This window comes from Microcebus murinus, chromosome 6 (genome assembly GCF_040939455.1).
Source record: "Microcebus murinus isolate Inina chromosome 6, M.murinus_Inina_mat1.0, whole genome shotgun sequence".
Taxonomy (NCBI): Eukaryota; Metazoa; Chordata; class Mammalia; order Primates; family Cheirogaleidae; genus Microcebus; species Microcebus murinus.
In genome coordinates this window covers 59,210,910-59,221,714 of record NC_134109.1, presented here as the reverse complement: position 1 = coordinate 59,221,714, position 10,805 = coordinate 59,210,910, and the positions used below count along the sequence as shown (strand labels likewise).

Genomic DNA, 10,805 nt, shown 5'->3' with positions numbered 1-10,805 from the left:
AATCTGTGAATAATGGGAATCAACTACATTGTAATATTTTCTCCACTTACCAACATATGAATTTTAATGGCTACATAGTAGTTCAAGATATGAATGAACTGTGATTTATTTAACCATGTTTCCAATTTTGAATATTGTTTGTTTTCAAAATTTTACTCTCATCCTTGAATGTAGATCTTGGTTCATATGTTATTTACTTGGATATTTACCTGGAAGAGGAATTGTGATTCTAGTTGTCAAAGATAGTGTTATATAGCTATGTTTTGCATAAATAATCTATATGTAGTCCTTATTTTTTTTTTCAATTTGAAAGCAGTCACTGTTTATTAACTGACCAGATTACAAAAATAATCATGGTAGACACCTTAGTTCATTCTTCTGATAAGCCTATTGATCTGGTCCTCCCTGTTGCCAGCATCTCCACCTTCTACAAAATGGGTTGTCTTTTTCTTCATTCCACCCCGTGGAGATGATAACTTGAAGGGCCACAGGAGATTATTTGCTTCTTTGAAGCGTTTCCCAACAGTATAGATCTCATGAATCAGATCCTCCATGCAGATGATGCCATATTTACCAAGAGATCGAGCAATCAAATCGTTATCTGTCAACGCAATTCGTTTCTTATTGATTTTGCCATAACCACGCTTGTAGATTAGTTCATTTACTGACTTTAGGTTTGGGTACCCCCATGCAATATATGGTTCTACAATCCTCAGCATGTTAATTGAAGCCTTGTTGAGCTTAACAAAGGTTCCATTGAAGATCTGCCGAAGGTAAAGAAGCTGCAACACCTTTCGGACCTTTGGGCTCACACCATTGATAACCACGGATCCTGATGACAAATGCCAATTTGGGTTCTGCAGGTACATAAAAGTTGCCTGCTTTTCTTGCCATCCTAGCCATTTGAATCTCAGTTCTGTACATCTGCCTGTATTCCTTGTGATAATGCTTAGCTTTTTCATAGATAAGCTTCCTCCTTGCCTTTCGAAGCATCTTTTGGGCAAACTTCTTTCTCAGGCGTTTGATCTTCAGCTCCGCGAAATTTCTTCGCTTTTTCTTAAGGGTTTGTGGCACAGCAGGAACCTTCTTTTTCTTCTCTTCTGCGCCCTCCATGGTTCCAGCCGGAAAAGAGCTGTAGTCCTTATTTATATGTGTACTGAGGGGTTAACTCAGGAGATGTAGGTATCTAAATTCTGTATATTCCCAAGGTCTTCTTCAGGACTGGCCTGTGAGCAGCACCTGGGAGATAACCTCTAAGCCCTTGGCATACCCTGCCCAGTAAGACTGTCTTTGCATAGTTATCATAGGCCATGCCAGATAATTTATGTTAACAATGTGAATACGAGTATAGTGAATACCTGTTCTTGTTCACCTGGGGCCCTGGGCTACACTGGATCAGTTAAACATCTGCGGGGACTGAAGACTGAGGAGCTAAGATCAGTCACATTAGGTGTTCCATGTTTATGTGATTGACCACCCTCCCCCAATAAAAACTTCAGACATCAAGGCTCAGCTGAGTTTTCCTGGTTAACAATACTTTATAAGTATAGTCACACATTATAGCTGGGAGACTAAGCGCTGGGAGAATTAAACTTGCACTTGGCTTCTCCAGGACTCTGCTCTATGCACCTTTTTCCTTTACTGCTTTTAATGTCTATCCTTTTGCTGTATTAACCATAACCATGAATATAACAGCTTTTCTGTTCTATGAGTTCTCGTGAATCACTGAAGCTGAATGTGGTCTTGGGGACTTCTCCCCAACACAGTTTACTATACACTTACACATACATGTAGGATTTTGTGCACCAAAGCACATATGCTGTATTTTATTGGAAGTTTAAGAGGTTTTCAAAGGTAATTGGCTATGCTATACTTGATTTTTCTCTTGTCTTACATTCTATTTTTAAAAACCAATCCTTATCAGCTGCAATTCCACTATTAAACATATTTTTAAATGCTTATTGGCCATTTGATTTCTTCCTCTGTGAATTGTCTATTTATGTTCTTTTTCTTGGCTGAGCTGTTCTTGAATTTAGAAAACAGTAAGCACATTCACATATACACAAAGGAAATCAAATTTTATTTCCCTATTGGCACATGGAACTTGGTGCATTCTATTAATGTATAGTCAGAGTTTGCTTCGTCTAAATAATCCCTAAAATTGCTTACCCCCTCAGGAATACCAGCTTTCTCCATTATCTAATTTTCTTATATCCAGCCTCTATTTTTTTTTTTGCAGTTTTATTTATTTCAGCATATTATAGGGGTACAAATGTTAAGGTTGCGAATATTGCCCATGCCCCCCTCCCCCTCGAGTCAGAGCTTCAAGTGTGACCATCCCCCAAACGTTGCACATCTCACTCATTGTGTTTGTATATACCCATCCCCTCCTCCCCCCTCCCACCCACCCGACACCTGATAAATGTTTTTCCTATATGTCCACTTAGGTGTTGATCCATTAATACCAATTTGCTGGGGAGTACATGTGGTGCTTGTTTTTCCATTCTTGAGACACTTCACTTAGTAGAATGGGTTCCAGCTGTATCCAGGAATATACAAGAGGTGCTATATCACCATTGTTTCTTAAAGCTGAATAGTACTCCATGGTATACATATACCACATTTTATCCAGCCTCTATTTTTAAGTCATGTTAATCCTACCCTCAATCTCTCATAAGTTTTTTTTCTCTGGACAAAACTTTCACTCACTGAATTTAGTTGATTTTTCTTTTCCAATGTCTCTAATATATGCATCTTCCTTTACATAACCACCTTGCAAATCCAGACTTTTAGAATCCACATTCGATTACTTTACTAGTCTTCCCATGAATCCAGTAACGTCTACCCTCAAAACTATCCTGTAGATGCCAGCTTAATCATCTTAAAGCATTGAATTCATTGTACCACTTTCTTGCTCATAATCTCCCAAGATTCTCTTATTACACGTGGGAACCCCTGGGGTCAGACTTGGAGACCTGAGTGTGTTGAGAGCTGCCCACTTGATTTACTCATGGAATCAACTCCCAAGACAAAGATGTTGTCTGAGTCCATTTTCTGTGACTGTAGCTGAATACCTGAGAACTTAGGTAATTTATAAAGAAAAATGTATTTAGCTCATGAGTTCCGGAGGCTGGGAAGTCCAAAAGCATGGCACCAGCATTTGGTGAGGGCCTTCTTGCTGTGTCATAACATGGCAGAAAGCATCATCACATGGTGAAAGGGCTTCACGCAGGCTGAGTGAAGAATGGTTTAAGTCTGAGGTTTGATGAAGAGTACAGAGGTGTGGGAAAATGTGATAGGACAGTAGGGTATGAGCTAGGGGTAATAAACTGGAAGAAACTTAGCAAGTCTTATTCATTTAAATTCCTTTCAGCATCCCTCCATCTTTGGAGATAAGGATGGTCCTTTCCTCCAGGTATAGGGAGGTCACCTCTCTCTCAAGAGTCACCTGCTTTAGGGAAGAAAGAGGAGGTGAGAGTCCTTCCTGCACCTGCCATTTCTCGAATTCCTTCAGTTTAAAATATTCAATATACCAAGGTGCTGTATTTGGGAGTAGCATGTTCTGAACCTCATCAATGCCAACAGGACCAGGTGGGGCCATATTCCTGTGAAATCTCCACTGGGGTGATGTGGGTCTAGGATCCCTGATATTCTGATCTGTTAATATAATCCACTTCTGGGTGAGGAACCATTTTCCTGATTATCTTTCTAATTCCTGCTTCCTTCAGAAAAAGATTTGGGACTGGATTAGACATGGGTTACTGGAAGAACAGAGTCTGTTCCTGACTTAACTTTCAAGAAGCATACAGTTGGTGACGACGTCTCAGATGTTATGGGTGCCAGGCCTCTGCCAGGCAGTGTTGAAGTCTGCTATCACCGTAGGAGCTCTTTCACCCACACAAGCTGGGGTTAGGGGTTAAACTGAGATACATTTACAGAACAAGCATGTTTAGGCTATGAGAGCATTTGTCCAGAGCAGATTACCAGAACTTGTCCCTGGAAATTCTGATTGTAGATTTGGGTTTGGGCATAGGAATTTGAGATTTATCTTCAGGGAGTCTTGGGAAGCATTGGCGTAGGATTGGTTTGTGAAAAAATAGCCCTGAGGTTGGATGTGTTGGCCTTTTCCATGAGTAGGCATTATGGATTGAAGGAGGTTAGCATTCTAGCATAGGTGAAAAGTTTCTTTAGTTTGCTGAATGGTTTGATTTTATTCATCCAGGAACTGTTTTTGTTGTTGTTGTTGTTGTTGTTCGAGACAAGGTCTCACTTTGTCACCCTGGGTAGGGTACATACCCAGTGTGACAGTGGTGGCAGTGACAGCATCATAGCTCACAGCAACCTCAAACTCCTGGGCTCTAGGGATCTTCCTGCCTCAGCCTCCTGAGTAGCTGGGACTACAGGCGCATGCCCCCATGCCCGGCTAATTTTTTCTATTTTTAGTAGAGATGGGATCTTTTTTTTTTTTTTTTATTTCAGCATATTATGGGGGTACAGATTTTAAGGTTTCAATAAATGCCCATTTCCCCCCTCCTCCCACAAGTCTGAGTCTCCAGCATGACCATCCCCCAGATGGTGCACATCTCACTCATTATATATGTATATACCCGCCCCCCTCCCCCCTGCCCAATACCCTATTACTGCAGTACCTATGTGACCACTTAGGGCTGTTCAGTTAATACCTATTTGCTGGTGAGTATATGTGGTGCTTGTTTTTCCATTCTTGGGAAACTTCACTTAATAGTATGAGTTCCAGCTCTAACCAGGAAAATATGAGATGTGCTATATCACCATTGTTTCTTAGAGCTGAATAGTACTCCATGATATACATATACCACATTTTATTAATCCATTTTTGGATTGATGGGCACTTGGGCTGTTTCCACAGCCTTGCAATTATGAATTGTGCTGCTATAAACATTCGAGTGCAGGTGTCTTTTTTGTAGAGTGTCATTGGATCTTTTGGGTAGATGCCCAGCAATGGGATTGCTGGATCAAATGGTAGATTCACTTGTATCGCTTTAAGGTATCTCCATATTGCTTTCCACAGAGGTTGAACTAATTTGAAGTCCCACCAGCAATGTAGGAGTATAGAATTTTTTTATTTCCATCTTGATTTCTTCATTTATGAAGTAATCATTTAGTAGGAGGTTGTTTAATTTCCCCGTTTTTGTGTAGAAATGTGAGTTTCTGTTAGGGTTGATTTCTACTTTATTCCACTGAGATCTGAGAAGGTACATGGTATGATTTCTATTTTTTTAAATTTCTTGAGATTTACTTTGTGTAAATCTCTAGGATGATATGGTCAATCTTAGAGAATGTCCCGTGAGCTGATGAGAAGAACGTATATTCAGTGGATTTTGGGTAGAATGTCCTGTAGATGTCAGTCAGACCCAGTTGTTCCAGGGTTTTGTTTAAGTCCATTATTTCTTTATTAATTTTCTGTTTGGAGGATCTGTCTTGTGCTGTCAGTAGGGTGTTGAAATCTCCGGTGATTATGGAGTTGCTATTAATCCTTTTGCTTAGATCCAGTAAGGTTTGCTTTATGAAACTGGGTGCACCTAAGTTGGGTGCATATATATTTAAAATTGTTATCTCTTCTTGTTGAAGTATGCCCTTCACCATTATATAATGACCCTCTTTTTCTTTCACTACTTTTGTTGGTTTAAAAACTAAATCGTCTGAAATTAGAACTGCCATGCCAGCCTTCTTTTGGCTTCCACTTGCCTGGAATACTGATCTCCACCCTTTTACTTTTAGTCTATATGCATCCTTGCAGGTTAGATGTGTTTCCTGAAGACAGCATAGACTTGGCCTGTATTTTCTTGTCCATTCAGCCAGCCTATGTCTCTTGAGTGGAGAGTTTAAGCCATTCACATTTATTGAGAGAACTGTTAGGTAAGGTAGATTACTGTTCATTCTGTTGGGTTGGATGTTGTTGCTTTGATTTCTCTCTTGAGCCATTGTATTATCTGGCCTTTAATCTTTGGGTTTTGGTTGTTTTTATATTCGTGAGTTTTTATTATGGTGTTCCGTGCGTAGCACTGTTTTGAGTACTTCTTGTAGGGCTGGTCTTGTCTTGGTGAATTCTCTGAGACTTTGCTTGTCTGAGAATGTCTTTATTTCTCCTTCATATATGAAGCTTAGTTTTGCAAGGAAGAAGATTCTAGGCTGGGCATTGTTTTGTTTCAAAAGAGTGAGAATGGGGCCCCAGTCTCTCCTTGCTTGTAAAGTCTCATTAGAGAAATCTGGTGTTATTCGAATTGGTTTTCCCTTGTATGTCACTTGCTTCTTTCGTCTTACAGCTCTTAGAAGGGCCTCTTTAGTTGATACTTTGGTCAGTCTGATGACTGCATGTCGTGACGTCTTCCTGTTTGCATTGAATCTTCCAGGGGTCCTCTGAGCTTCTTGAACTTGTATATCGAGATTTTGAGCAAGGCCTGGGAAATTTTCCTCTATTATATCTTCAAATAGCTTCCAACCCTTGGGTGTTGTCTTCTTCCCCTTCTGGTAACCCTATGACCCTCACATTAGGTTTCTTCACATAATCCCACATCTCTTGTAGGCTTTGCTCTTTTCTCTTGTTTCTCTGCTCTATCTCTGTGATGGTTTTATTTAGTTGGAGGGTGTTATCTTCAAGCTCTGAGATTCTTTCTTCTGTTTGATCTACCCTGTTCTTGAGACTTTCCACTGTATTTTGTAGTTCCTTGAATTGATTCTTCATTTCCAGGAGTTCAGTTAAACTTTTCTTCATTGTGTCTATTTCTTTTCCCATATCCTGGAGGCTTTTTGTGGTTTCTTTGTGTTGGTTATTGAGTTGTTGTTTCAGCTCGGTGAGTGTTCTTATGATCCACATACGGAATTCCTCTTCTGTCATTTTGGTTGCCTGATTTGGGTTGGTGTCCATTTCTAGGGGGCTGGTGCTCCTCTTTGGGGGTGTGTTTTCCATTTGGTTCTTCATATTTCCTGAGTTCCTTCACTGATTTCTTCCTATGTCGATCAGTTGTTGTTTCTTTCCTTTAGGTTTTTGTTTGGGTATTCACACACCTTGCTTAGTTTCTGAGCCGTTAGGTGGTGTCTGTGGGTGAGATTCGACCACTCCCTGTATAATGAGTCAGTGGGTGCCGTGATAAGGCTGTGCAAGATGCCGTCCCTGTCAGTAGGTGGTGTTTGTTTGGAGGAACAGGCTATGCTGTTGATTTTGTGTCCTGTTATCAGCTCTTGTTCTGGGTGGAGCTGGGTTGGGTAAGCCTGCCCTCAGGCACCACCAATGCTGTTAGCAGGGGTCAAAGTTCTGTTCTCTGCTTCCAGGAAAAGCTGTCAGGGCAGGGCTGGAATGGTCCAGCTCAGCCAGAAAGTCTGCTTGTTGGGGTGGGGCTGTCTGAGACCCGAAGTCTGGAGCGGGGCTGGCTTCTTTCGACCCTCCCCAACTCCGCAGCTACTCTTGGGCCTCTGCCAGCAGGCCAGACCACACGCCACCAGGCCTCCCCGGATTGTGATGACTGCGGGGAGGTTCCCTGTGTAGGAACGCCACCTGGGCTGGGCGCATGGCCTCCTTTTGGTGGGAGGGTTGCCCTCTAGGATGCTGATCTTCCCCTGGAGGCACACACACCTCAGTGGGCTGTTCACAAATATCCCTTCTGTGCCCTAGGCAATGCTAGACCTCGGTGCATGGGATCTGGTCTGCAGGTCCGACCTCTGGGTCCCAGAGTTCAAACTGTATCCCCACCAGGGAGAGGAGTTCCGGTCCCAATTCACCCACAGGGAGCTCAAGCTGTGTATGTGTCTCTCAGCCTCTGAGTCGGCACCGTTCTCCTGGGAACACACCGTGCCAGCAGCACCTGGGAGGGCAGGCGGGTAGGGAGCTCACAGTCTGAGTTCCCCTTAGTCAGCTGTAGGGTCCCAAAAGGGAAGGTCCCGTTCCCTGGAGTTGCCTCCGGCTGGTGGCTGTATTGTCTCTCTGGGCAGCCTCGGGTAGGGTCGGCGGAGGGGAGAAGGAGGCAATATGGTGCCTGCCGTGCGGCTCGGGTCTGTGCACAGGGAGGTGCACAGGGATTTGGGAGCCTGGTGCCGTGTCCGCTACAGGCTCACCACTAGCTGGCGGTGGCCATCTCTGTCCGCAGGTCTCTCCACCCGCTGGGGAGCCCACCAGCAGTCCCAAATGCAGGGGAGGGGAAAGGTGATTTATCCACCTACCCTTCCCGCTGGTCTCCGGGCTGCTCCGGTGGTCTCAGCTTCCAGTTCTCCTCTGCAACCTCCTTCCGTGGAGTCTCCCGGGGTCTCAGGTACCCCTCCTTCCAGCCCTCATCTGCTGTATGCTCGCCTTCTTGCTTCTTTTTTCTAATTTCTGCTAGAATCTGTCTTTTCTGCAGAGACACTCTTTCTGGCGGTGTTTCTTGCCCGCCATCTTGATCCTCCCCCGAGATGGGATCTTTTTGAATAGATTTATTGGCAGGGTGGTCACACTGAAATGTGGGATGAGCTCGGGGAATATCCTTGATGATTTGGGGAACGGGATGCCACTTTGGGACTGTGGAGATCTTTGTTGGGATAAATCATCTGAACTTGTGTTAGGAGACAGTATGCCCTAAAAACTTGATCTCAACCAGCTCCAATAACCGTTTATTGTAGTGTATGTTCTCAGAGTGAACACCCTGAATGATGTCAACTGGGGGCTTGAATAAGGTCAGATATGGGGAGTAAATGTGTCATTCATGGGAGACGATACAGGCATGTGTTTGTATAAAAAGATTCACACGCTGGACAACATAGCAAGACCCCCTCTCTTAATTTTTCTAACTTTTTTTTTTACTCTAGGCTTGGTGGCACATGCAAGTATTCCCAGGTACTGGGGAGGCTGAGGTGGGAGGATCGCTTGAGCCTGGGAGTTGGAGGCTGCAGTGAGCTGTGATTGCAGCCTGGCACTCCAGCCTGGGTGACAGAGTGAGACCCAGTCTCAAAAAAAAAAAAAAAAAAGAAAAAGTAATTTACATAGTTGTATATTATATCATTTAAATTAAATACTAAACATAATTAAATCATATTAATCAATGATAGGTTTGTTTTTTTTTAACAATTTAACAGTATCTGTTTTGTTCTTTTTCCTTTTTTTCTTTTTTCTTCTCACAGCCAAAGCAACAATATCTGAATAAGTCATGTATTCTCTACATTCTCTCCTCATTTCTTGGCTCCTTACCAGCCGATCTCTCCGGGATCATTTCTATCCCTTTTTATTTTTGATCATGTACGGCAAGTCCTCAAATAACCTCGCGGCGTTCAACATCATTTGGTTATGATGTGGATGAGAAAACACTGGTTCCCGTCCGGGGCCACTGTCCGCGTCTGTGTGGAGTTTGCACGTTCTCCCACGCCTGTGTGGGTTTTCTCAGGGTGCTCGGCTTCCTCCCGCCTCCCACGCGTGTGCGCTTCAGGTGAACTGGCACGTCTAAACCGCCCCCTTCTGAGAGGGTGGTGTGTGAGTGCACCCGAGTCGGTTCCTGCCCTGTGCCCTGAGCTGCGGGGATAGGATCTGGTCACCTGTGACTCTGGATTGGAGTAAGCTGGTTGGAAGATGAACAAATGAATGCAAATTATTGTAAAACAAAAGTTCATAAAGTGTATGATGATCATACAAATGCTCAAAAATAACAATGTGGTACGACAGTGCTCAGCGAACTTGCCATATTTGTTGTTTGTTTTTGAACTACCTGGTGGTTGGAGGTGTTTGTTACAATTTTTGCTTTGCAAACGTTTATTCCTTCATTAAACCTGCCACCACTGCGACCACCATTACTCACTGATTCACCAAAAATTGGGTAAATAATTATCTTGCTTTCTTAAATATATGCGTGGCTCACATTTATTTCAATGTTTAATATTAGAAGTGTTTTGGGTCTTTATTTAGAAGTTTGGTGTTTAGATGTTTCTGTGACCAGAAATAGATCATTAGAACTTAACGCTTGTTTATATCAATTAGCCTGTGGTAAAATTGGTTTTTGTTATATGTTGTTTTGCTTAAAGTCAGTCTCCAAAAGGACTATGGATGATATTGAGGGCTAATCATATGTATTATGTTTGTCAAATGTATATCTGGCTGAATGATACAAAATTACAGATGCTTTACCATTTTGTGGCTATAAAAACAGCAATTTCATATACATATACTGACATACACAAACGCATATAAATGCACACACAGAAGTATGTTACGTTTATCCTGTGTCTTTCAACTCCAAAGATTCCTCCAGATCAGAGAAGCATTCTTCATTTGTTACTCTCTGTGGGCCTCATAAATTATTATTAAAAAATTTTTATTGTGTATATTTAAGGTATACAATATGATATTATGGGATACTTATAGATAGTAAAAGGTTACTGTAGTGAAGCAAAGTAATATATCATTTTACAAAGTTACCCATTTTTTTGGTTTGTTTTGTGGCAAGCTAAAATCTAAACAGCTAAAATCTACTCATTTAGCATGACCAAATACACTACGATTTTATTGCCTGTGGTCCTCGTGTTGTGCAATAGATCTCTAGATTTGTTCATCCTACATGTCTGCTACTTTGTATCTTCTGACCTACACATTCCTGTTTCTTCTCCCCGATAACCACTGTTTTGTTCTCTGTCTGCATATGTTTGAATTTTTTTTAAAGATTCCACATGTAAGTGAGATCATGCAATATTTTTACTTCTGTGTCTGGCTTATTTCACTTAGTATGATGTTCTCCAAGGTCATCCACAATGTGGCAAATGGCAAGATCTTGTTCTTTTCTATAATTTTTTTAAAATTTAATTTTTTATTT

The 10,805-nt window shown here is 42.0% G+C and overlaps 1 pseudogene; it reads right to left on the bottom strand.

The window, feature by feature from the left end:
• Window positions 1-289: 289 nt before the first annotated feature.
• LOC105855503 (large ribosomal subunit protein uL30 pseudogene) lies at window positions 290-1,127 on the bottom strand (annotated as a pseudogene).
• Window positions 1,128-10,805: the final 9,678 nt, after the last annotated feature.